A 24081-nucleotide genomic window follows, 5' to 3' on the forward strand; every position below is an offset into this window, starting at 1 on the left:
CTGATTAATTAGTCTATTTTTTAGCCAATACCAAATGGTTTTGGTAATGCACTGAACCAGCTACACGCAACAAAAGAACTCTGGGAGATGACTATGAACCACTACATAGAATTCCCCATCCCTCTATTTTTGTCTGCCTGCATATTTTATTTCCTTCACAGGCTAATTGTACACTATTTCAAAGTCTGACTCTTTTTTTACAGCAAAATAACTGTTTGGATATGTATATGCATATTGTATTTAACTTATACTTTAACATATTTAACATGTATTGGTCAATCTGCCATCTGGGGGAAGGGGTGGGGAGAAGGAGGGTAAAAATTTGGAACAAAAGAATGTGCAACTGTCAATGCTGAAAAATTACCTATGCATATATCTTGTAAATAAAAAGCTATACTAAAAAATGCTAGAAATAAAAAAAAAAGAAATTATTGCTGAGAGACAAAAATTAACAAGTACTCTAATGCTGGTGAGTTTCATCTAACACTATCACATTCAACACAATGGCTTTTGCAAACCATTTCATAACTCTTCAAGTGACTTGTAAGTCACCTCTCAACTGAAAATTTTACTGAAAAAAATGGAAACCATTCACTGAAAAGTACCTCTTTCCCCTTCATGTCATTTTATATCATCCTGATGATTTCTGGCACTGTCTTCCTTTATCAATGTATTATATGATGAGGGGGCCTCTCTTCTTGTCAATTAAATAATATATATTTGGTGTTTATTATATACCAGGAACTTTGCTGATAGAACAGTCCCTATCAACAAGGGAAACTTCTCTATATATACAACTGATCTCAATATCTCATGGGATCTCCAGTAGATTTTCCCCTCCATCAACCCAGTCTAATTAGTCATAAATTTCTCTGAGGTAATTGGTTTCTTCTATACTGTTGAGAAATGTTTTTCCATCCTCAAAAGACCTCACTTGATCCATCCATCCTTACTATCACTTCCTTTTTGTTGCAAAACTTAAGAAGATATTCTATAATTCAAGCCTTTACTTCCTTACCTCTGGCTGCCTTTTTAACTCTGTACAATATAGCTCCTTATTTCATCATTCAAGGAAGGAGGAAAGAAAAGGAAGTCCCTTGAAATACATAACATCAAAAAAGGGAGCTTTATATGGTGAAAAAAGAAAACAAACAATTATTAAAGGTGTCCTAGACTCTGGTACTAAACAGAAGAAGTATCTAAAACCAAATTTGAACTTAGGCCTTCTTTCCTCAGGGACTACTTCAATAAGAGCTGTGCCACCTAAATGCTTCTAATTTAATGTCTCCATAACTTTTTAAAATTTTTAATAGCTTTTTATTTACAAGTTATATGCATGCATAATTTTACAGCATTGGCAATGGCCAAACCATTTGTTCCAATTTCCCCCTCCTTCCCCCTACCCCCTCTCCCAGATGGCAGGATGACCAGTAGATGTTAAATATATTAAAGTATAAATTAGATACAAAATATGTATACATGTCCAAACCATTATTTTGCTGTACAAAAAGAATTAGACTCTGAAATATTGTACAATTAGCCTGTGAAGGAAATCAATAATGCAGGTAGACAAAAATATAGGAATTGGAAATTCAATATGATGGAATCTCCCAGAGTTCTTTCCCTGGGTGTAGCTGGTTCAGTTCATTACTGCTCCATTGGGACTGATTTGGTTCATTTCGTTGCTGAAGATGTCCAGGTCCTTCAGAATTGATCATCATATATTATTGTTGGTGAAGTATATAATGATCTCCTGGTCCTGCTCATTTCACTCAGCATCAGTTCGTGTAAGTCTCTCCAGGCCTTTCTGAAATCATCCTGTTGGTCATTTCTTACCAACAATAATATTGCATAATATTCATATACCACAATTTATTTAGCCATTCTCCAATTGATAGGCATCTACTCAGTTTCCAGTTTTTGGCCACTACAAATTGGGCTGCCATAAACATTCTTGTACATACAGGTCCCTTTCGCTTCTTTAAAATCTCTTTGGGACATAATCCCAGTAGTAACACTGCTGGATCAAAGGGTATGCACAGTTTGAAAGCTTTTTGAGCATATAAACAGTACATTTCAACAAAATCTTTTTCAAAAGCACACTGAATTCAGGACAAAATCTTTATATTTCCCTATAACAAAAATATGGGAAGTTAATCATGAAAATTTAACAGTAATGTTTCAATCTCTACTTCTTTTATGATTAAATCTAAGAATCAGCATGATATAGTGGTTTTGGAGTTAGCAGGGCCTGGTTTCAAGTTCTTTCACTGAAAAATACAAGTTGTGTGAAAGTAGACAAGATGTTTAATGTGTAAATTCTTTAAAAACTTTCTAATATGGTAAACTAAAGAAAAGTTGTTTCTCTGCAACCATGAAATAAGCTTCCATAATGGGAATTAACAAGAACTGATTAAATCATAGGACTAGACTTACATGATTATATCTAAAGATACAAAATAATTTGTCTTTTTTTTACTACAGAAAAAAAAATGGGACTGGAAGATTTTTTTTTCCTTTGCTTTAAAATATTTATAGTCTAAATATACAGTAGTGTTTTTTCAGAGTTTGTAGAACAACACCCTAAATTATTTTTAAAGAACTGAAGTCAAGTGTAGATCACTTCCTAATTCATGAATCATCGTAGATGATTAAAAGTTCTTGCACTTGCAAGTTTAAAATAGCAGCAAAATAAATGCCTCAAGTTTTGAAATGGCTATAAATTCTTTACTGTGCCCACACATGTAATATTCTCTCAACAAAGAGGTAATTGTCTGCCCTTTCAATACATTCTTGATTTATCTAGCTGCTTCTGTTGTTAAAAATAATGAGAGTGTGTGAAATTATGTGGGATATATTGTGGCATTCACACAATTGTAGACACAAATTTACATTGGTTTTACGAGCAGCTAGAAAGCTTTTAAATTTTGAAATACATTTAAAATCATTTTGAACTTTCTGGCAATAGTTTATGCTGAAAGAAAACCACCTCTGTGTTGCAGTTTATTTAGAAAGCCTCAGAATACCGGTAACCTGTAGATGAAAGCATATTGCTGAGCACAATTGCAATAAAATGAAAACCAGTAAAAATGATGCTACTTTAGATCATAGATTAAGGGGGAACAAGCATTACATGCAACAGCATACATTCAATAGAATGCTTTACATGGAAGGAAAACAAACAATGCGTTCAGGAGAATATCACCCTTATTTCTTATGCCCTTTCACATATAACCAAATAAAGTCTAAATGAAATGACATAAACATAAAATAAGTCATTTCAAATTCACTTTTATTTACATATTTTTAAAATTTAATCTTATTGTAAAGAACTGTAGATCATGAAAAGCATGCAAATACACACTAAAGAGAAAATGTTAATGAAAGAAATGGCACTTTGGTTTATATGCTGCTTTTTCACTCAAGGTATAGCAATTTACACAGTAATGAACTAAGCATTCACAGAATGGTGGCTGCGGGAAGTCAAATGAAAAATTGGTCATTATGAATACAGTAGTTCATTCCTGCCTTTGACCATTATTTGTGAGGAAGATGAAGTGAAATGTTAGTAATCAAAGTTGTTTTGAGGTTGGGGTATCAGGAAAACATCATCAAAAATATTCCTTTCAAATATTAAAAAAGGTAAAACATAAAGTCAAACTGATCACCTCCAATTTTTCTTAAGAAATACCAGGACTGGGGCACCTAGATGGTACAGTGAAAGAGCACCAGTGTTGAAATCAACCTGAATTCAAATTCAGCCTCAGACACTTAAAAATTACTAACTATGATCTAGGGCAAGTTACTCAATCCCACATGCTTAGCCACCCCCCACATATTTTTTTTTTTAAAGAAGAAGAAAAACAGGGACACTGTTAGGTTAATTTTTAAATGTAAGTTCCTCCTCCCTGCCTTTTTTTCCTGTTGTTTCTCCTCACAATGTAAACTTCTTTAGGGTAAGGCCTACCTCTTTTGCTTAGATCTGTATCTCCAGTGACTAATAAGTACTCTTTCTACTTAATTTTCCTCCTTTTTCTTCCTCCTCTCTCAATTTCTTCCTCATTTCCAACTCTCGTTCTTCTCTCTTGATTCACAGCAGCTCCCAAACAGATTGCAGCAGTTGGATATGACAGGATTAGTGAATCAAAATATTTGGTGGAATTTAAAAGTCATGAGATTGTGGGCCAGCTCAATAAGCCGTGCCTAACTCTACATGTCTTCACAACAGAGATATGATCCACTGTTGGAATCCTTACTAACTGTTAACGAATTAGAGTTGATCTAATCTTACAAGAAGATGTTTTGGGCAGAACCTGAAACAAGGTACTAAGTAGAACTAATTAATACAAGGCTTGTGTCCACACCTTTACTCATTGGAGTTCAATGAGTTCACACCTCCCTTGAAGTTCTTTGGGCCAGAGAGCACTATGGGAGAAAACCCATAATCCCTCTCTCTCGTATCCCACAATTCCTCCCTCTTGTATAAAAGAAACAGACACAGAGCACTTTGGGGGATTTTCACCGGAATGGCATGAAGACTGGAGCTGGCTGGAGGCTGAAGAAAGTAGATGCAGAGGCTGAAGGACCAGACCTTTGGATTTAAAGACATTTGGAGAGAGCTCTTGGAACCAAGCAGAGAGATAGGCCTCTAAGCTAACCGGGCTATATTGGAATAATAAAAGATCTGAACTTTTATCACCTGGCTGTGTTTTGAGAAGAAAAAGCTCACTACATTTTGGCGCCCGAACAGGGACAAACAGACCCCTCAGTGGATTTCAGTGGAAAAGCTCCGATCCTGATTCAAGTGGAAAAGCCTCTGATCCTGATCCAGTGGAAAAGACTCTTCAACCCAGAAATTAGAGTGAGTACAACAAAGAAATTTTGTTAAAAGAGTTAAAGTAGAATTTCAGCTAAGATGGGACAGATATTTAGAAAACAGCCTGTTTCTGTTCAAGGAAAATGTTTAGAGAGCATTGTCAAAATTATGGAAAGCCAAGGTTTAATTATAAGTTTACAGCAAATCACTGAACTTTTACAAACTGTAAAGGACATATGTCCTTGTTTCTCTCTTGATAAGGAATTAGATCTAAATGAATGGAAATCAGTTGGAGAGGATCTTTGTCAATTCTATGATAAAAATGGGCCTAACTCAATAATTAATACATATAATGTAATACAATTGGCTATAAGAAGTTATTTAAGTGATAGAATGATGAAAAGGAAAGTACAGGAGGAAGAAATGCCAACTTTACTAGGTGAAAAGGAGGACGAATCAGATGAGAATGGAGTTAATTACAATTCTGAGTATGATACTTCACAGCAGGAGGAATTAGGTGATTCCACATCTCATGACCCTCCCCCCGCAATTAACCCTTCATGGGTAGAACAAGGGGGAGGGAGAGAGACAGAAACACAGTCAGCTTCTCCTGTAAAGCAGAATTTGACAAGATTAGAAAAAAGCATTAATTAAGGCAAAAAATGAAGGAGAAGATATATCTGATTTTATAAATGCATATCCTGTGATTGAAGAGCTCAACTCCTCAGGTCAAAAAGAGAGAAAATACACTGCTTTTACTTTGGAAAAAATTAAAGATTTGAAAAAGGGTTGCACTCTTTATGGGGCTACATCATCTTATGTGAAGATGTTACTAGATAATTTTTCTTATGAAATCCTAACCCCGAATGACTGGAAATCCATAGTGAAAACTTGTCTAGAACCGGGACAAAATTTATTGTGGCTTTCGGAGTTTCATGAATTATGTAGGATTCAAGCCCAACGCAATAGGCAAACAGGAGCTGTTGTACAAATCACTTTTGACCAACTAACTGGAGAAGGTCAGTATGCAGAGAATTCAGAACAGATTTATTATCCCATAACAGTGTATGAGCAAATTTCTAAGGCTGCAATAAAAGCTTGGAATTCTCTCCCTGGGCAGAAAGATGGAAAGAATGCTTTCACAAAAATAGAGCAAGGTCCCAATGAACCTTTTGCAGATTTTGTGGGACGTTTACAAACAGCTGTAATAAGAACCATTGGAAATAATGCAGCAACAGAAATAATGACCAGACATCTGGCTAAGGAAAATGCCAATGAGATTTGCAAGAGAATTATATGGGGGCTAGGCAAAAATGCTCCTTTAGAAGAGATCATAAGACGCTGTGCCACAGTGGACATAAATGCTTATTATGCCCAGACTATGATGAACATGGAAAGACAAGGTCCTTCTTGGCAGAGGAATTCTAGAGAAACTCGTCGATGTTTTCATTGTGGAAAAATTGGACATCTAAGAGCCCAATGTAGATACAGAGATACAATGAGAAGACAGGGTGAGAGAAAACCCAAAACCCCATGTCCAAAATGTAATGGAGGCTTTCACTGGGTCTCTAAATGTATATTGACCCAGAGGAATGAGAGGCAGGGCCCAGCTCTAAAGTATCAATCAAAGGACAGGTGGGGCATGATAGCAGCTGAGGTTACACCCAGAGAGACTTTAGAAATTCAGAACTCTGATGTCATCAACCAACAGAAAAGCAATCAGGATTACAGTTGGGAAGAATACAGGCCATTTAAGACAACAAGACAATATCCAATGCAAACGACTCCAATGTAATTACCAGATGATGAGGAGAAATCCCAAATTTGGTAAATAGAAGGGAATTAGATTAACTGCTTGGGGAAGAGGATCTGCTTATATTTCCACAGATGGAGAAAGAATCAGATGGCTGACTATGAAACTGTTAAAAAGACTTTTAAAAGCTTCAGGAATCATTGGATTTCCTAACACAAGATGAAACTGTTTTACTTCTTGAAAAACCAGCAAGAATCATTGGGTTCCCTGAGATGAAAAATTGTTGATGAGACTTTTGCAGTACTTCAGGGCTTACAGGAACTATTGGATTCCTGGCACATGAACTAATGGACAATGGAATCCTATTGGACTGTTTCTAGGACTTATGGACATGTGTAAATTTTCAGGACAAAGTTCTGGCCCATATTGATGGCTTTATGTGTACCCCCTCAGAAACCCCCTATGTTTTAAAACAAAAGAAAGGGGAGATGTTGGAATCCTTACTAACTGTTAACGAATTAGAGTTGATCTAATCTTACAAGAAGATGTTTTGGGCAGAACCTGAAACAAGGTACTAAGTAGAACTAATTAATACAAGGCTTGTGTCCACACCTTTACTCATTGGAGTTCAATGAGTTCACACCTCCCTTGAAGTTCTTTGGGCCAGAGAGCACTATGGGAGAAAACCCATAATCCCTCTCTCTCGTATCCCACAATTCCTCCCTCTTGTATAAAAGAAACAGACACAGAGCACTTTGGGGGATTTTCACCGGAATGGCATGAAGACTGGAGCTGGCTGGAGGCTGAAGAAAGTAGATGCAGAGGCTGAAGGACCAGACCTTTGGATTTAAAGACATTTGGAGAGAGCTCTTGGAACCAAGCAGAGAGATAGGCCTCTAAGCTAACCGGGCTATATTGGAATAATAAAAGATCTGAACTTTTATCACCTGGCTGTGTTTTGAGAAGAAAAAGCTCACTACAATCCACAAAGCCAGACAAGAGACCAGGAGGCAAAAGCATCTCCAGTTAAAACTTTTCCCAAAGAAAAATGTGTGTGGAACTCCTGGCAGATTTATATGTCAGTTCTTCTTCTAAGAAATTTCTAAAGGAAGCTTTCAGTAAAAATGCCAACAGCCCTCTCCATCTGAAGTGCCAAGATTTGTACACTACTGACTGCATTGATCATGATTTTGGGCAATTACTATCTCTTTTGGACCCTCTGACAATTCACAGAGTCGACCAAATTATAGTAAAATAATTTGGAATGATACCAGGTGGTTTTTGTCACAGATCACAACTTTCCAAAATTTGCAGAGCTTGAAGCTACCTTCTTTTAGTGAACAAGAAATAGGGAAGATGAATTCTACATCAACTTTAATTGACATACTTGCTGGAGAATTAAGCAAACTGAAACACCTCAGAGAGATTTGTGTATATAGCCTTTGTCTTTCAGACCAGGTGGAGAATCTATTTAGAGATCTGCCATGCTCCCTGGAGAGCCTTCAACTTTCTTTCTGCTCTCTGACAAAGAAAAACCTAATCTACCTAGCCCATAGTCAACATAGCACCCATATCATAAAGTTGGATCTTGCAGGCAACAAGCTAACAGAACTAGACTCCTTTCTGAAACTTCTAAAGTCAGCCTCAAATTCACTGAAGTGGCTGAATGTGACAAAATGTAGAATCAAAAACAGTGACTTTTATGAAACCTTGCCCTATTTATATTCCTCTGTGTGTGTGTGTGTATGTGTGTTTGTGTGTATATATATGTATGTGTATGTGTATGTGTATGTTTGTCTGTATATCTATCTACCTATCTATCATGCTCAATAATAGTCCCAGAATAAATATTTGGAAATATTCCCTCTTCTTTTCTTTAAAAAGTAGAAAACCACTGAAGTAGAATCTCTCTCTCGCCCTCTCCCTCCCTCTTTTCCTCCCTCCCATTCTTTGTCTTTCTGTCTGTCTGTCTCTATCTCTCTCTGTATGTCTCTCCCTTTCTCTGTGTGTGTGTATATTTTACATGTTAGTATGTATAAAAGTATATTGTATTAATATATGTGTATATATATATATATATACATGCATGCATGGAATTGATCACTGTATTTATAGATTTTAATTTCTTTGATACAAAGAAGAGCATTGAAATAAATGTGGATATGACAATGATGTATTAATAAACATGCATCACATATACAAGCCTACATATGGCTTTATACAAAACAAAAATCAAACAAAAATCATTATTGAATATTCTTTGATTAACCCTATATAAAGACCTTTGAAATTAGGGATTTTATAAAATAGATCAATAAGTTGCTTAGCAAAAAATTCCAAATATGTTCTCTCTATTGAAAAGGTGCTTATTATTAAAATAAATAGAATTAAGTCTACAAGATAAACAATGATCTCATGAATACAATTAAGAAAAACAAGAAGAATAATCTGAGTATATTAGAATAAAGATTAAAGTTGACTCTAAAGAAAGACCTCCTCTCCTTCTTTGCAGATGTGGGTGGTTATGGTGACATGAAACATAATATATACTACTATATTTAGATGATGTATTGGTTAGTTAAATTATTTTTCTCTTCTATTAAAAAAATTCTGTTACACATGGTGCTTCTTTCAGGAAGGCATAGAATATCCTTGAAAAATAAGATAACATGGGGCAGGTAGGTGTTGCAGTGGATAGAGCACCAATCCTGAATTCAGGAGGACCTGAGTTCAAATATGGCATCAGATAAATCTGGCTGTGTGACCCTGGGCAAGTCACTTAACCCCAATTGCCTCAGGAGAAAAAAGGACCTTACATTTTGTAAGGGGAGTAAATATGTACACATGCATATACAAAATTATTACTCAACAAATATTTATTAAGTCTAATTATGTATAAGTTAGTGTTTAAATGTGATGAAAAATACAATAAAAAGACAGCTTTCTTCTCTTAACCTCATATTCTAATGGAGGAAGACAACACCAAAATGAAGATGAAAAGAATGGAATGCTATTAGTACATATAAGGGATAAGAAATAAAAAGGGAAAAAAAGAAAATCAATGTAATATGCTACATCATGAAATATTTCAAAATTGCTTATGATCTATTCTAATAATATTGGGGGGGGAAGACTGGAGAGCCACAAAATTAACTCAATCAATAACAAAACCAAATTTGTTTAATTTCTGTTGCATCATCTATTTCTCTTCTTGAAATAATATTTTTTTTCTTTTCTCAATTTCAAACATAAAGGTAGTTTAATCTCTCTGAGAACTGTTTTCTCCATTGATAAGAGAGTTGGACTAGATGGGCTCTGCATCCATTCCAAAATTGAAAGCTATAGCCTATGATACATTAGAATAGCAAAGTTATATGGTGAGTAGAACACTGGAATAGGAGCAAAGAAAACCTTAATTCTAATATTGTCTTTGACATTTGCTCTGTGACTCTGGATAATGCATTTGAATTATCTGAGAGTTTTTACACATAAAATATGAATAAGAATACCTATGGGTCTTGTGAGAATTAGAAGAGATATAATACTTTATAGCATTGTATAAATACTAGTTCATATTATTAATTACTCTACTCCTTTTTTACATTGTGTAGATTAGATAAACTCAATAATGACTCACATTGGATTCTGAGAATAGACGTAGTTTAAAAGGGATTAATATGTTCAACAATAACTTTGAAATGGTTTCCACTATTTTGAGTTTATGTATTGGTCAGCTCAGCCAAATGACAGATTTGGCAGCATTTTTTAAATGATTCTGTTTGACTAAATCTTCCAGATGCTTGGTTTTATATAAGTACATTCTGAATTTGAAGGTGTATGCCACAGACCATTTTTTGCTTTAGTTGCAGATTTTCCTTTTGGCTCAACTACTCCCAGGATTCAACTATCATTTCAAGGTTGATCATTCCCACTTCTTTAAGCAATCTGCTTTTTCCTTTTTAGAAAGAGTGAGCAGGATCCTTAAAGAAAAAGTGGTTTACAAAATTTAGAGAATAACTACTTGCTCAGCAAGTACACACATACACACACATATACAATCCTGTGTGAAATACAAAATTGAAAATAATTTTACCTTTCTTATTCTAATGAAGCTGATTTTAAAATTACCTTCTCTTGTTTAAGAGAATTAAATATTGAAAATTGACAGGACAAATATTTAGAAATCTAATTATTATATATGTGAATTTTTGAGTTTTTTTTTCCTCATTGAGCTTTGTTCTAAAAGCCAAGTTGTATTTATTATCACTTACATTAAGTAACTGATGTTATAAAACCCAAATAAAGGTTTATTTCAATTTGAAAAGTTGGATGGATGATATTGTGATACGATCATATTTGTGCCGAAAGGGAGAGAAATACATTTAACATTACACTATGGTGAATATTTCTCAACAAAGAATCTCTTACAACTTTTTTTGAATACTAAGAAGGTTATTCCATTGGTTCTCTCATTGGTTTTGGGTTACTTGACATATTAAACAGTAGGCCAATAAATCAATCAATAAGCATATATTAAATGACCATTCTGGCAAGACTTGTGCTAAGTTTTAGGGATACAATGAAAAAAGGAAATATTTTCTTCCCTGAAGGACCTTACATTTTGTAAGAGGAGTAGCTATGTACACATGCATATACAAAATTATTACTCATGAAATATTTATTAAGTGCTTATTATGTGTAAGTTAGTGTGTTAAATGTGATGAAAAATACAATAAAAAAAACCAGTTTTCTTTTCTTAAGCTCATTTTCTAATGGAGGAAGACAACACCAAAATGAAGATGAAAAGAGTGGAGTGACATTAGTACATATAAGAGATAAGTGGCATAGTGATAAACTCCAGAGGGTGAAGACTAAATACCTAGAAAATTTTTAAAAAAGGAGTTTCAAGAAAGAACTCAGCAGTGAGAGAGAAGGAATAAGAGAGCTTAAAGAAAACAGCTAAAGCATAATGATGAAATCTGGAGAAAAAAATATATATATATAAAGCATTGGTAAATAAATGCAATTCTGATAGGAAAACTGTAGCAGATCAGGCAGGAGTTTAGAAAATATTCATTTAGGTAGTATTATTAACTTTTTGAGAAAAATAAGGAATTCCATGAGGTAGGAATCTATTGAGGATATTAGTGGCAAAGATATAGATAAAAAGATAAAAAATTAGAATATAGTTTCTGCAGAGCAATATGAAAGGTTGTTTGATTGGATTGAAAATGTTTGAAGGAACAAAACAGTGGGGCAGGGATTGCAACCAGTCTTTCTGATAAAGGTCCCATTTCTAAAATATATAAAAGATGTGTAACAAGTTTATAAGAATACAAATCATTATCCAATTGACAAATGATCAAAGATGTAAACACAATTTTCAGATAAGAAATTTTCTCATTTTCCTTTAACACACATTGCTTTATAAATCACCTTGGGAGAGAAAAATCAGAGCAAAAGGTAAAATCATGGAAGAGATAAAGAAAAACATAACAGAATAAAGATGGGAACATAGCATGAATTCATTTACATTCAGTCTCCTTAGATCTTTTTCAGGATGCAGATGGCATTTTCTTTCCAAAGTCTATTGGGGTGGAGCCAAGATGGCGGAAAAAGCAGCTCCTCTCATCCTCTTACAACCAACTATGAAATTCAGCCTCAAAAATAGCTCTTCACTCCTTAAATTCATGAAGATTAGAAGCACAGAATTTACCAACGGAAGATAACTTGGAAGATCTCCAGGAAAGGTTTGTCCTGAGGGGCCAGAAACAGACTAGCACAGGCAGGGAGAGACTTGCATCCTGAGCAGAACAGGGGCAAAGGTGATCTCTGTGGCTAGAAAAGTTATAGAGAGGACTCTGCTATAGGCTATTTGCTCTGTCTTGATTACAAAGCAGTGAACTGGCAGGGAAATTAAAGCCTAAAACAGATAGTACTCTAAAAAAACGCCCCAACCTAACAAGATTTGCTGTAACCACTAAAACACAGAAGTGACTCAGGCAGACCCATAACACAGCCCTGCAGCCACATCCTGCAGTTTGGGGCTTTTGCGGGGGCAGCTTCTGATCTGCACAGTGAGAGGCTCAGTTTAGGGCAATAGAATTTTCCCAGCATAACTGTGCTTTCCTGGGCAGAGACACTTTCAGTACCTGCAGGGCTCTTCACTGCTCAGCTACTAATACCCATAGCCATGGGGCTGGCTTTGGCTTGGGATAGTGAAGATTTCACTGCTCAGCATCTAGCCCCAAGGCAGTCGTTAAACCACACAGCAGGGTTCTCTGCAGCGCACATTCCCAGGTTGGCCCTGCAGGCCTGAGTTACTTCCCAGTGGGGAACTCTTTCCCAGTTCACTTTGTAGCTGGTTGGCAGGACAACTACTCTCATAGACCTATTACTGCTCTGCAGAGGAAGCTGGTAACCTCCTGGCCATGAAGCCAGACCTTACAAGCTTTAAAAAATGAGTAAAAAAATCAAAAGTACAATTGATAGTTTCTATACAGAAAGAGAGCAGCTTTTCAACCCTGAGGAGACCAATAGCAGAAAGTCTCCAGACAATTGTTGGCCCCAAGACAAAAGGCTCTCCTAGAAGATACTATTAAAAACCTTAAAAGAGAACTAGAAGAAAAATGGGGAAAGAAAACAGAAGCTATGCAAGAGAGCAACAACTTCCTGAAATGTGAATTGGAAAAGGTAAAAAACTCTTAAGAAGTGCAGGGACACAGAATTTGAGAATTGGAAAAAGAAAATAACTCACTAAAAAAAATAGTGAAAGAGAAAAAAAATTCATAGAGCAAAACGACTCATTAAAAATCTCAATTGGACATATAGAAAAAGAAGTAAAAAAAGCTAATGAAGAAAATAACTCACTAAAAATCAGAACTGAACAAATATAAATGACTGATTCGTTGACATATCAAGAATCAGTCAAGCAAAATCAAAAAAACACACACACACAAAAGAAAAAAAAAGAAAGATTGGAAAAAAATGTCAAATATTTACATGGAAAAACAACAGACCTGGAAAATAGATGTAGGAGATATAACCAGAGGATCACTGGATTACCCAAAAATTATGATGAAAAAAAGAGTATAGATACTACTTTACAGGAAATCATCAAAGAGAACCGTCCAGAAGTAATAGAACTGGAAGGTAAAATAGGCATTGAAAGAATTCATCAAACACCTTCTGAAAAAGACCCTAAAATAAAAACTCCAAGGAATATTGTGGCCAAATTTCAGAACTATCAGACTAAAGAAAATATATTACAAGCAGCCAGGAAAAAACAATTGAAATACTGAGGTGCCACAATAAGAATCACTCAAGATCTGGCTGCCTCAACATTAAAGGATCAAAGGGCCTGGAATCTGATATTCCAAAAGGCAACTTGGAATGCACCCAAAAATAAATTACCAAGCTAAGCTGAGCATTTTTTCCCATGAAAGAAGATGGGCATTTAATGAAACAGATGAATTCCATTTGTTTCTAAGGAAAAAACCAGATTTAAACAACAACAACAACAACAAAAAAAAAAAAAAAAAAAACTAATCTAAATCATAGAACTCAAGAAAAATAGAAAAAGGTAAAAAGAACTCTTAAGAACTGTATTTCTGTTGTGGATATTCATAAAAACCATGTGTATAATTTGATTTTACTGATATAATATTTAAAAAGGGAAGTAGAAATGGAAGGGGGATAGTGTCAGAAAAAGGGAAAAGGGGAGATAAAAAGAGGGAAGCTACATTCCACAATGAGGCAAAGGAAACTTATCATATAGAGAGAAGGAGAAACATTGTGTGAATCTTACTCTAATCTCAGTTGGCTCAATGAGGAAATAACTGACATATTTGTTTTACAGAGAATTTTCTCTTATTTCACTAAAAAGTGGGAGAGGAAAAGGGAAAAGGAAAAAGAGTAATAAGGGAAGGATACAAGAAAGAGGAAGGGATTCTGTAGTGAGTTCAAATGTTGGAGTTCTTGTTCTTCTCAAAAATACAGCTGGTTTAGCTTAGGGCCCTCTGAATATGTCCAAATCCAAAGGTCCTGTCCGTTAGCCTCTGCATCTGCTTTCTTCAGCCTCCAACCAGCACAGAGATGGAATGAATCTCTTGTTTCCTTTTCTTGGGGCTCGGCTAGCTTTCTGGTGAGTCTTTCAGACCAGCTTGGTCTCAGTGGGGGGCGTGCAGGAGCCCAGCCACTTACCACAGTGGTGTGAGATGAAGATGAATCTGGTTGTCCACTGAACTCACTCGTAGCTTTATCCTTAGAAAACTCTTCGTCTGCTACCAGCCAGCCAAGTGGAATATATTCTGCCTTGCCTCGGAGAGAGGGCTTCTGGCGTAATTCTGCAAAGTGCTCTCTGTCTGCACCAGAGTCGCTCCTCTCCAGTCCAGCTGAACTCCCCTCTGCAACCAGCCAGCCAAGTGGAAAAAGTGTATTCTAGAATAGCTCTCTCGCCTTATATGTGAATCTTCTGAGAGAATGTGATTATGGATTTTCTCCCATAGTGCTCTCTGGCCCAAAGAGCTTTAAGGGAGGTGTGAACTCCCTTGAAGTTAGAAAGTTTACTTTGTGAAGCTGGCATACTTGTGAACTCCAATGAGTAAAGGTGTGAACACAAGCCTTGTATTAATTAGTTCTACTTAGTACCTTGTTTCAGGTTCTGCCCAAAACATCTTCTTGTAAGATTAGATCAACTCTAATTAGTTAGCAGTTTGTAAAGATTCCAACAGGATTCAAAGGGAAAAGGGAGGGATCCTAATGAGGGAGAGCTGCATGAAACAAATGGGACCCATAAGTTTAATACTAGGGAAGGGGGTAAATGGGGCAAGAAAAAGAAAAAAAATAATCTGGGGATATTAGGATGGCAGGAAATACAGAATTAATTATTTTAACCATAAATGTGAATGAGATGAACTCCCCCATAAAGCAGAAATAGATAGCAGACTGGAGCAAAAGCCAGAAACCTATAATATGTTGTTTACAGGAAACACATTTAAAGCATGGAGATACATACAGAGTAAAGGTTAAAGGATGAAGCAGAATCTATTATGCTTCAGGTGAAGTAAAAAAAAAAGCAGGGGTAGTCATCCTTATCTCAGATCAAACAAAAGAAAAAATTGATCTAATCAAAGGAGATAAGGAAGGAAACTATATCTTGCTAAAGGGTACTATAGATAATGAAGCTATATCAATATCAAACAGATATGCACCAAGTGATATAGCATCTAACTTCCTAAAGGAGAAGTTAAGAGAGTTGTGAGAAGAAATAGACAGCAAAAGTATAATAGTGGGAGATCTAAATCTTGCACTCTCAGAATTAGATAAATCAAATCACAAAACAAATAAGAAATAAATTAAAGAGGAAAATAGAATATTAGAAAAATTAGATATGATAAATCTTTGGAAAAAACTGAATGGTGAAAGAAAGGAATATACTTTCTTCTCAACAGTTCATGGAACCTATACAAAAATTGACCATATATTAGGACATAAATACCTCAAAATTAAATGCACAAAGGGAGAAATAGTAAATGCTTTCTTTTCAGATCATGATGCAATAAAAACTACATTCAACAAAAAGTTAGGGGTAAATAGAACAAAAAAAGTAATTGGAAATTAATTTGTCTCATCTTAAAGAATGATTGGGTGAAACAGCAAATTATAGACACAATTAATAATTTCACTCAAGATAAGGACAACGAAGACTCATCATACCAAAATTTGTGGGATACAGCTAAAGCAGTAATAAGGAGAAATTTTATATCTTTAGAGGCTTACTTCAATAAAATAGAGAAAGAGAAGATCAATGAACTGTGCTTGTAAGTCAAAAAGGTAGAAAAAGACCAAATTAAAAATCCCTAATGAAATACTAAGCTTGAAATTCTAAAATTAAAAGGAGAAATTAATACTATTGAAAGTAAAAAAAAACTATTCAATTAATAAATAAAAATAAGAGTTGATTTTATGAACAAAAACAATAAAATAGATAAACTTTTGGTAAATTTGATTAGAAAAAAGAGGGAGGAAAATCAAATTGTAAATCTTAAAAATGAAAAGGGAGAACTTCTCACCAATGAAGAAGAAAGTAGAGCAATAATGAGTTACTTTGCCCAACTTTATGCCAATAAATTTGATAACTTAAATGAAATGGATGAGTACCTCCAAAAATATAGGCTTCCCAGATTAACAGAGGAGGAGGTAAATTACTTAAATAGTCCCATTTCAGAAAAAGAAATAGAACAAGCTATTAATCAACTACTTAAGAAAAAATCCCAGGACAAGATGGATTTATATGTGAATTCTAGCAAACATTTAAAGAATAATTAATCCCAATGCAATATAAGCTATTTGAGAAAATAGGGAATGAAGGAGTCCTACCAAATTCCTTTTATGACACATATGTGGTATTGATACCTAAACCAGGTAGGTTGAAAACAGAGAAAGAAAATTATAGACCAATCTCCCAAATGAATATTGATGCTAAAATTTTAAATAAAATATTAGCAAAATGATTGCGGAAAGTCATTCCCAGGATAAGACACTATGACCAAATAAGATTTATACCAGGAATGAAGGGGTGGTTCAAAATTAGGAAAACTATTAGCATAATTCAATCAATAACCAAATTAACAAAAAGCATAACATGATCTCAATAGATGCAGAAAAAGCATTTTTTTAAATCCAACATCCATTCCTAATAAAACCACTTGAGAGTATAAGAATAAATGGACTGTTCCTTAAAATAGTCAAGAGCATATATTTAAAATCCTCAGTAAGCATCATATGCAAAGGGGAAAAACTAGAACCTTTCCCAGTAAGATCAAAAGGGCAGCAAGATTGCCCACTATCACCATTATTATTCAATATTATATTAGAAATGCTAGCCTCGGCAATGAGTCAAGTAAAAGATTAAAGGAATCAGGGTAGGTAATGAGGAAACCAAACTATCACTCTTTGCAGATGATATGATGGTATACTTAGAGAACCCCAGAGATGCTACTAAAAAGCTATTAGAACTAATTCATAGCTTTAGCAAAGTTGCAGGATACAAAATAAATCCACATAAATCTTCAGCATTTTTATGCATCACCAACAAAATCCAATAGCAAGAGATACAAAGAGAAATTCCATTCAAAATAACTATTGATAGCATACAATATTTGGGAATCTATTTACCCAAGGAAAGTCAGGAATCATATGAGTAAAATTATGAAAAACTTTCCACATAAATAAAGTCAGAGTTAAATAATTAGAAAAAATATTAAGTGTTTTTGGATAGGCAGAGCGAATATAATAAAGATGACAATACTCCCTAAACTAATCTATTCATTTAGTGTTATACCAATCAGACTCCCAAGAAAATGTTTTAATGATCTAGAAACAATATCAACAAAATTCATATGGGAGAACAAAAGGTCAAGAATCTCAAGGAAATTAATGAAAAGAAATCAAATGAAGGTGGCCTCGCTGTACCTGATCTAAGGTATATTATAAAGCAGCAATCACCAAAACTATTTGATATTAGCTAAGAAATACATTAGTTGTTCAGTGGAATAGGCTAGGTTCACAGTATAAAACAGTCAATAACTATAGCAATCTAGTGTTTGATAAGCCCAAAGATCCTAACTTTTGGGATAAGAATTCGTTATTTGACAAAAACTAATGGGAAAACTGGAAATTAATGTGGCAGAAATTAGGCATGGACCCACACTTAACACTGTATACCAAGATAAGATCAAAATGGGTCCATGATTTAGGCATAAAGAAAGATATTATAAATAAATTAGAAGTACATAGGAGGAAGAAATTTGTGACTAAAGATGAACTAGAGATCATTACTGATCACAAAATAGAAAATTTTTATTATATCAAATTAAAAAGCCTTTGTAGAAACAAAACTAATGCAAACAAGATTAGAAGGGAAGCAACAAACTGGTAAAATGTTGTCTTTGTTCAAGGTTCTGATAAAGGGCTCATTTCCAAAATATATAGAGAATTGACTCTAATTTATAAGAAATCAATCCATTCTCCAATTGATAAATGGTCAAAGTATATGAACAGAAAATTTTCAGATGATGAAATTGTAAATATTTCCATTCATGTGAAAGAGTGTTCCAAATCACTATTGATCAGAGAAATGCAAATTAAGATAACTCTGAGATACTACTACACACTTGTCAGATTGGTTAAGATGACAGGAAAAAAATAATGATGAATGTCAGAGGGGATGCGAGAAAACTGGGACACTGATGCATTGTGGGTGGAGTTGTGAATGAATCCAACCATTCTGGAGAGAAATCTGGAATTATGCCCAAGAAGTTATCAAACTGTGCATACTCTTTGATCCAGCAGTGTTACTACTGGGCTTATATCCCAAAGAGATCTTAAAGAAGGGAAAGGAATCTGTATGGGCAAGAACGTTTGTGGCAGCCCTATTTATAGTGTCTAGAAACTGGAAAATGAATGGATACCCATCAATTGGAGAATGGTTGAATAAATTGTGGTATATGAATGTTATGAAATATTATTGTTCTATAAGAAATGACCAGCAGGATGAATACAGAGAGGCTTGGAGAGACTTACATGAACTGATGCTAAGTGAAATGGGCAGAACCAGGAGATCATTATATACTTCAACAATGATACTGTATGAGGAGAGAAGATCTAACTCAGTTTCAATTGATCAATGATGGGCAGAAGCAGCTATACCCAAAGAAAGAACACTGGGAAATGAATGTAAACTGTTTGCATTTTGGTCTTTCTTCCCAGGTTATTTTTACCATCTGAATCCAATTCTTCCTGTACAACAAGAGAATTGTTTGGTTTTGCACATATATATTGTATCTAGGATATACTGTGACATATTTAACATCTATAGGACTGCTTGCCATCTGGGGGAGGGGGTGGAGGGAGGGAGGGGAAAAGTGGGAACAGAAGTGAGTGCAAGGGATAATGTTGTGAATTTTTTTTTTCAAAATAAAACTAAAACAAACAAAACAAACAAACAAAAAACAGCCTATTGGGATTGCTTTGGATCATTGAACCACTTAGAAGAATCAAACCTTTCATAGTTGATTATTGCTCATTCCTCCTGAAATTGTGCACAATGTATTACTGGTTCTGCTTATTTTGCTCAGCAGTGATTTATGTAAATCTTTCCAAGCTAATATTTCATTATTATTGTGTACCACAACTTGTTCAGCTACTCCCCAGTTGATGGGCATCCACTTATTTTCCAGTTCTTTGGCATAACACAAAGAGTTGCTACAAACATTTTTGCACATGTAGATCCTTTCCTTCCTTTATGATTTCCTTGGGATACAGATCCCATAGTAGCACTGCTGGGTCAAAGGATATGCATATTTTATAAACCTTTCAACATAGTTCCAGATTGCTGAACAGAATGCTTGAATCATTTTACAACTCCATCAACAATGAATTTGTGTCCTAGCTTTTCCACATTTACTTGAACAGATGCTGAATGAAACAAGCTAAATCATGAATACATTATATAAAATAATAAAGGAGATTGTGTGATGATCAACTATGAAATATTTTCCTCTTTACAGTGGTTCAGTGATCCAAGGTAATCTCAACAGGTTTTGCATAAAAAATGCCCTCTGCATGCAGAAAAAGAGGTATGGAGATAGACATAAATCAAAATATGCTATATCACTTTTGTCTGTTTTTTTTTTTCCTCTTGCATGGTTTTTCTCTTTTGTCCTGATTTTTCTCTCCCAATATTATTCATAAAGCAATGTATATTTAATATTAATTAGTTAATTTAAAAAGCAAGAAAAAATAAGTAGAGGGAATAGTCATGATTTAGAATGATATTGGTTGTACAGTATTTTAAATTTGCTTTTAGGAAAAAAAAAAGCATTTATCGAAAAGGGGAGTAACATGGTCAAAATAATTTATTAGAGATATCACTTTGGCAACTGTGGGAAGAAGGTATTAGAGATGGCATTTATGAACTGAAGTGGCATACAGTTGGGCAGAATAGTTCCAAATTATTAGTCCAGTTTCCTCTTCATTGATAGAAAGTTCTCCCCTTCCATTTGTGATACTAACAATTTGATTTTCTTCTTTCCTTTTCTTGTTTTTTTGATGCTTTTTCTTTTTAAAATATATGCAAGAATAATTTTTTACCACTGACTCTTGCAAAACTTTTTGTCCCAATTTCCCCCACCTAGCTCCCATACCCTCCACTAGATGGCAAGTAATCCAATATGTGTTAAACAAGGTTATATATATGTATATCCAATATAGGCATATATATTTATACAATTATCTTGTTCCACAAGAAAAATCAGATGCAGAAGGAAAAAAAATGAGAAAGAAAATAAAATTCAATGGCTGAATAAGTTAAGCTATATGAATCTTATGGAATATTATGGTTCTGTTAGAAATAACCAGCAAGATGATTTCAGAGATGTCTAGAGAGACTTACATGAATTGATGCTAAGTGAAATGAGCAGAATCAGGAGATCATTATATTCTTCAACAACAAGACTATACATTGATCAATTCTGTGGAACTTAGCTCTTTTCACCAATGAGATGATTCAAGGCAATTCCAATTGTTCAGTGATGAAGAGAGCCATCTATACCCAAAGAAAGGATCATGGAGTTAAGTATGGACCACAACATAGCTTTCATACTCTTTCTTTTGGCTCTTTCTGTTATTATTTGTTTGCATTTTGTTTTCTTTCCCAGTTTTTTCCTTATTGATCTGATTTTTCTTGTGCAGCAAGATAACTATATAAATATGTATGCATATATTTGATTTAACATGTATTGGACTACTTGCCATCTAGGGGATGAGGTGGGGGGAAGAAAGGGATGATTTGGAACAAGAGGCTTTGCAAGGGTCAATGTTGAAAAATTACCCATGTATACGTTGTGTAAACAAAAAAAAAGCTTTAATAAAAATAAATTAAATACAAACAATACTATGTTCTTTAAAAAAAGAAAATAAAATTCAAGTAAAAAAACAACAAAAAAGTTAAAATGTTCTGTTGTGATACACATACAGTACCCACAGACCTCTCTCTCTTTGTAGATGGCTCTTCTTTACATGAGATCATTGGGACTAACCTGAATCATCTCATTGTTGAGAAGAGCCACATTCATCAGAATTGATCATCATGTAATTTTGCTGTTGCTGTGTACAATGATCTCCTGGTTTTGTCCATTTCCCTTAGCATCAGTTCATGTAAATGTCTACAGGCCTCTGAAATCATTCTGCTGATTCTTTCTTATATTCAATATAATATTCCATAACAATCATATACCATAACTTGTTCAGTCATTCCCCAACAGATAGTCATCCACTTAGTTTCCAGTTTCATACCATTACAAAAAGGGTTGAGACAAACATTTTTGCACATATGGGTCTCTTTCCCTCCTTTAAGATGTCTTTGGGATACAAGCCCAGTAGAAACACCACTGGATAAAAGGATAACCAAATGTTGATAGCTCTTTGGTTCCAAATTGCTCTGCAGAATGATTTTATCAGGTCACTACTTCACCAAAAATGTATCAGTGTCTCAGTTTTTGCACTTCCCCTCAAACATTGGTTATTGTCTTTTTTAGTCATCTTAGACAATCTAAGATGTGTGTAGTGGTGTCTCAGAGCTGTCTTAATTTTCATTCCTCTGGTCAATAGTGATTTAGAACACCATTTAATATAGCTAGAAATGGTTTCACTTTCTTCATATGAAAATTGTCTCCGTATTATTTAACCATTTATCAATTGGAGAATGGCTTGAATCCTTATACTTTTGAGACAATTCTCTATATATTTTAGAAAAGAAGCTTTTATAATCTTTGAATGTAAAAATATTTTCTCAATTTATTGCTTCCCTTCTAATGTTGTCTGCATTAGTTTTGTTGGTACAAAAACCTTTTAACTTAATATAATCAAAATTTTCTTTTTTGAGATCAACAGTATTCTCTAGTGCTTCTTAGGTCATAAAATCCTTCATCCTTCACAGATCTGAGAGGTAAACTACTCTATGTTCTTCTAATGTGTTTATAATATCATTCTTTATGTATAGAACCTATTCCAAACCTTAGCTTGGTAAATGGTGTTTGGTGTGGGTCAATGCCTAATTTCTGCCATGCTAATTTGTAATTTTCCCAGCAGTTTTTGTCAAATAGTGAATTCTTCTCACATTACCCACAGTCTTTGAATTTGTCAAATATTAGATTTCTATAGTCATTGACTATTTTGTTCAGTGAACTTAACCTATTCCACTGATCAGCTGATCTATTTTTTAGCCAGTACCAAATGATTTGGATGACTGCTGCATTATAATAAAGTTTTAGATCTGGTACAGCTAGGCCACCTTTATTTGCTTTGCTTTTCACTAATTTCCTTGACATTCTTGATCTTTTCTTCTTCCAGATGACTTTGCTGTTATTTTTTCTAACTCAGTAAAATAGTTCTTTGGGAGTATGATTGGTATAGCACTAAATAAATAGATTAGTTTAGGTAGCATTGTCACCTTTATTATATTTGCTCGACCTATCTAAGAACACTTAATATTTTTTGAAGTCCTCAATCTGACTTTATTTTATGGAAAGTGTTTTATAATTTTGCTTATATAGTTCTTGGCCCTCCATTGGCAGAGAGATTCCCAAATATTTTATCCTATCAACATTTATTTTAAGTGAAATTTCTCTCTGTATCTCTTGTTGTTAGACTTTGTTAGTGATGTATAAAAATGCTGGTGATTTCTGTGAATTTATTTTGTATCTTGAAACTTTACTAATGTTGTGGATTACTTCTAATAGTTTTTTCAATTGATTCTCTAGAGTTCTCTAAGTATAGCATCATATCATCTTCACATAGTGATAATTTGGTTTCTTCATTACCTACTCTAATCCTCCTCTTATTGCCAAAGCTAGCATTTCTAGTACAATATGAATAGTAATGGTTTTAGTGGACAACATTGTTTCACCTCTGATCTTATTGAGAATTGCTCCAGTTTATCCCCATTACATATGATGCTTGCTGATAATTTTAAATAGATGCTACTGATTGTTTTAAGGAAAAGCCCATTTATTCCTATACTCTCTAGTGTTTTTAATAGGAATGGGTGTTACCTTTTTCTCAAATGCTTTTTCTGCATCTATTGAGATAATCATATAGTTTTTATTAATTGGATTATTGATATAATCAATTATTCCAATAGATTTCCTAATATTGAACCAGCCTTGAATTCCTAATATAATTCCTATTTGGTCATGGTTCATTATCCTGAGGATGATTTTTTGTAATCCACTTGCAAATATTTTATTTAAGATCTTTACATTAATATTTATTAGGGAGATTGGTCTATAATTTTCTTTCTCTGTTTTTGTTCTACCTGGTTTACATAGCAGTACTATGTCTGTTTCAAAAAAGGAATTTGGTAGGAGTCCTTCATTCCCTATTTTTTCAAGTAGTTTATATAGTATTGGAGTTAATTATTCTTCAAATGTTTGGTAGAATTCACATATAA

The 24081-nt window shown here is 34.3% G+C and overlaps 1 pseudogene; it reads left to right on the forward strand.

The window, feature by feature from the left end:
* Nucleotides 1–24081, forward strand: part of LOC127538622 (leucine-rich repeat-containing protein 14-like) — a 95154-nt pseudogene that overhangs the window by 56690 nt on the left and 14383 nt on the right.

This window comes from Antechinus flavipes, chromosome 5 (genome assembly GCF_016432865.1).
Source record: "Antechinus flavipes isolate AdamAnt ecotype Samford, QLD, Australia chromosome 5, AdamAnt_v2, whole genome shotgun sequence".
Taxonomy (NCBI): Eukaryota; Metazoa; Chordata; class Mammalia; order Dasyuromorphia; family Dasyuridae; genus Antechinus; species Antechinus flavipes.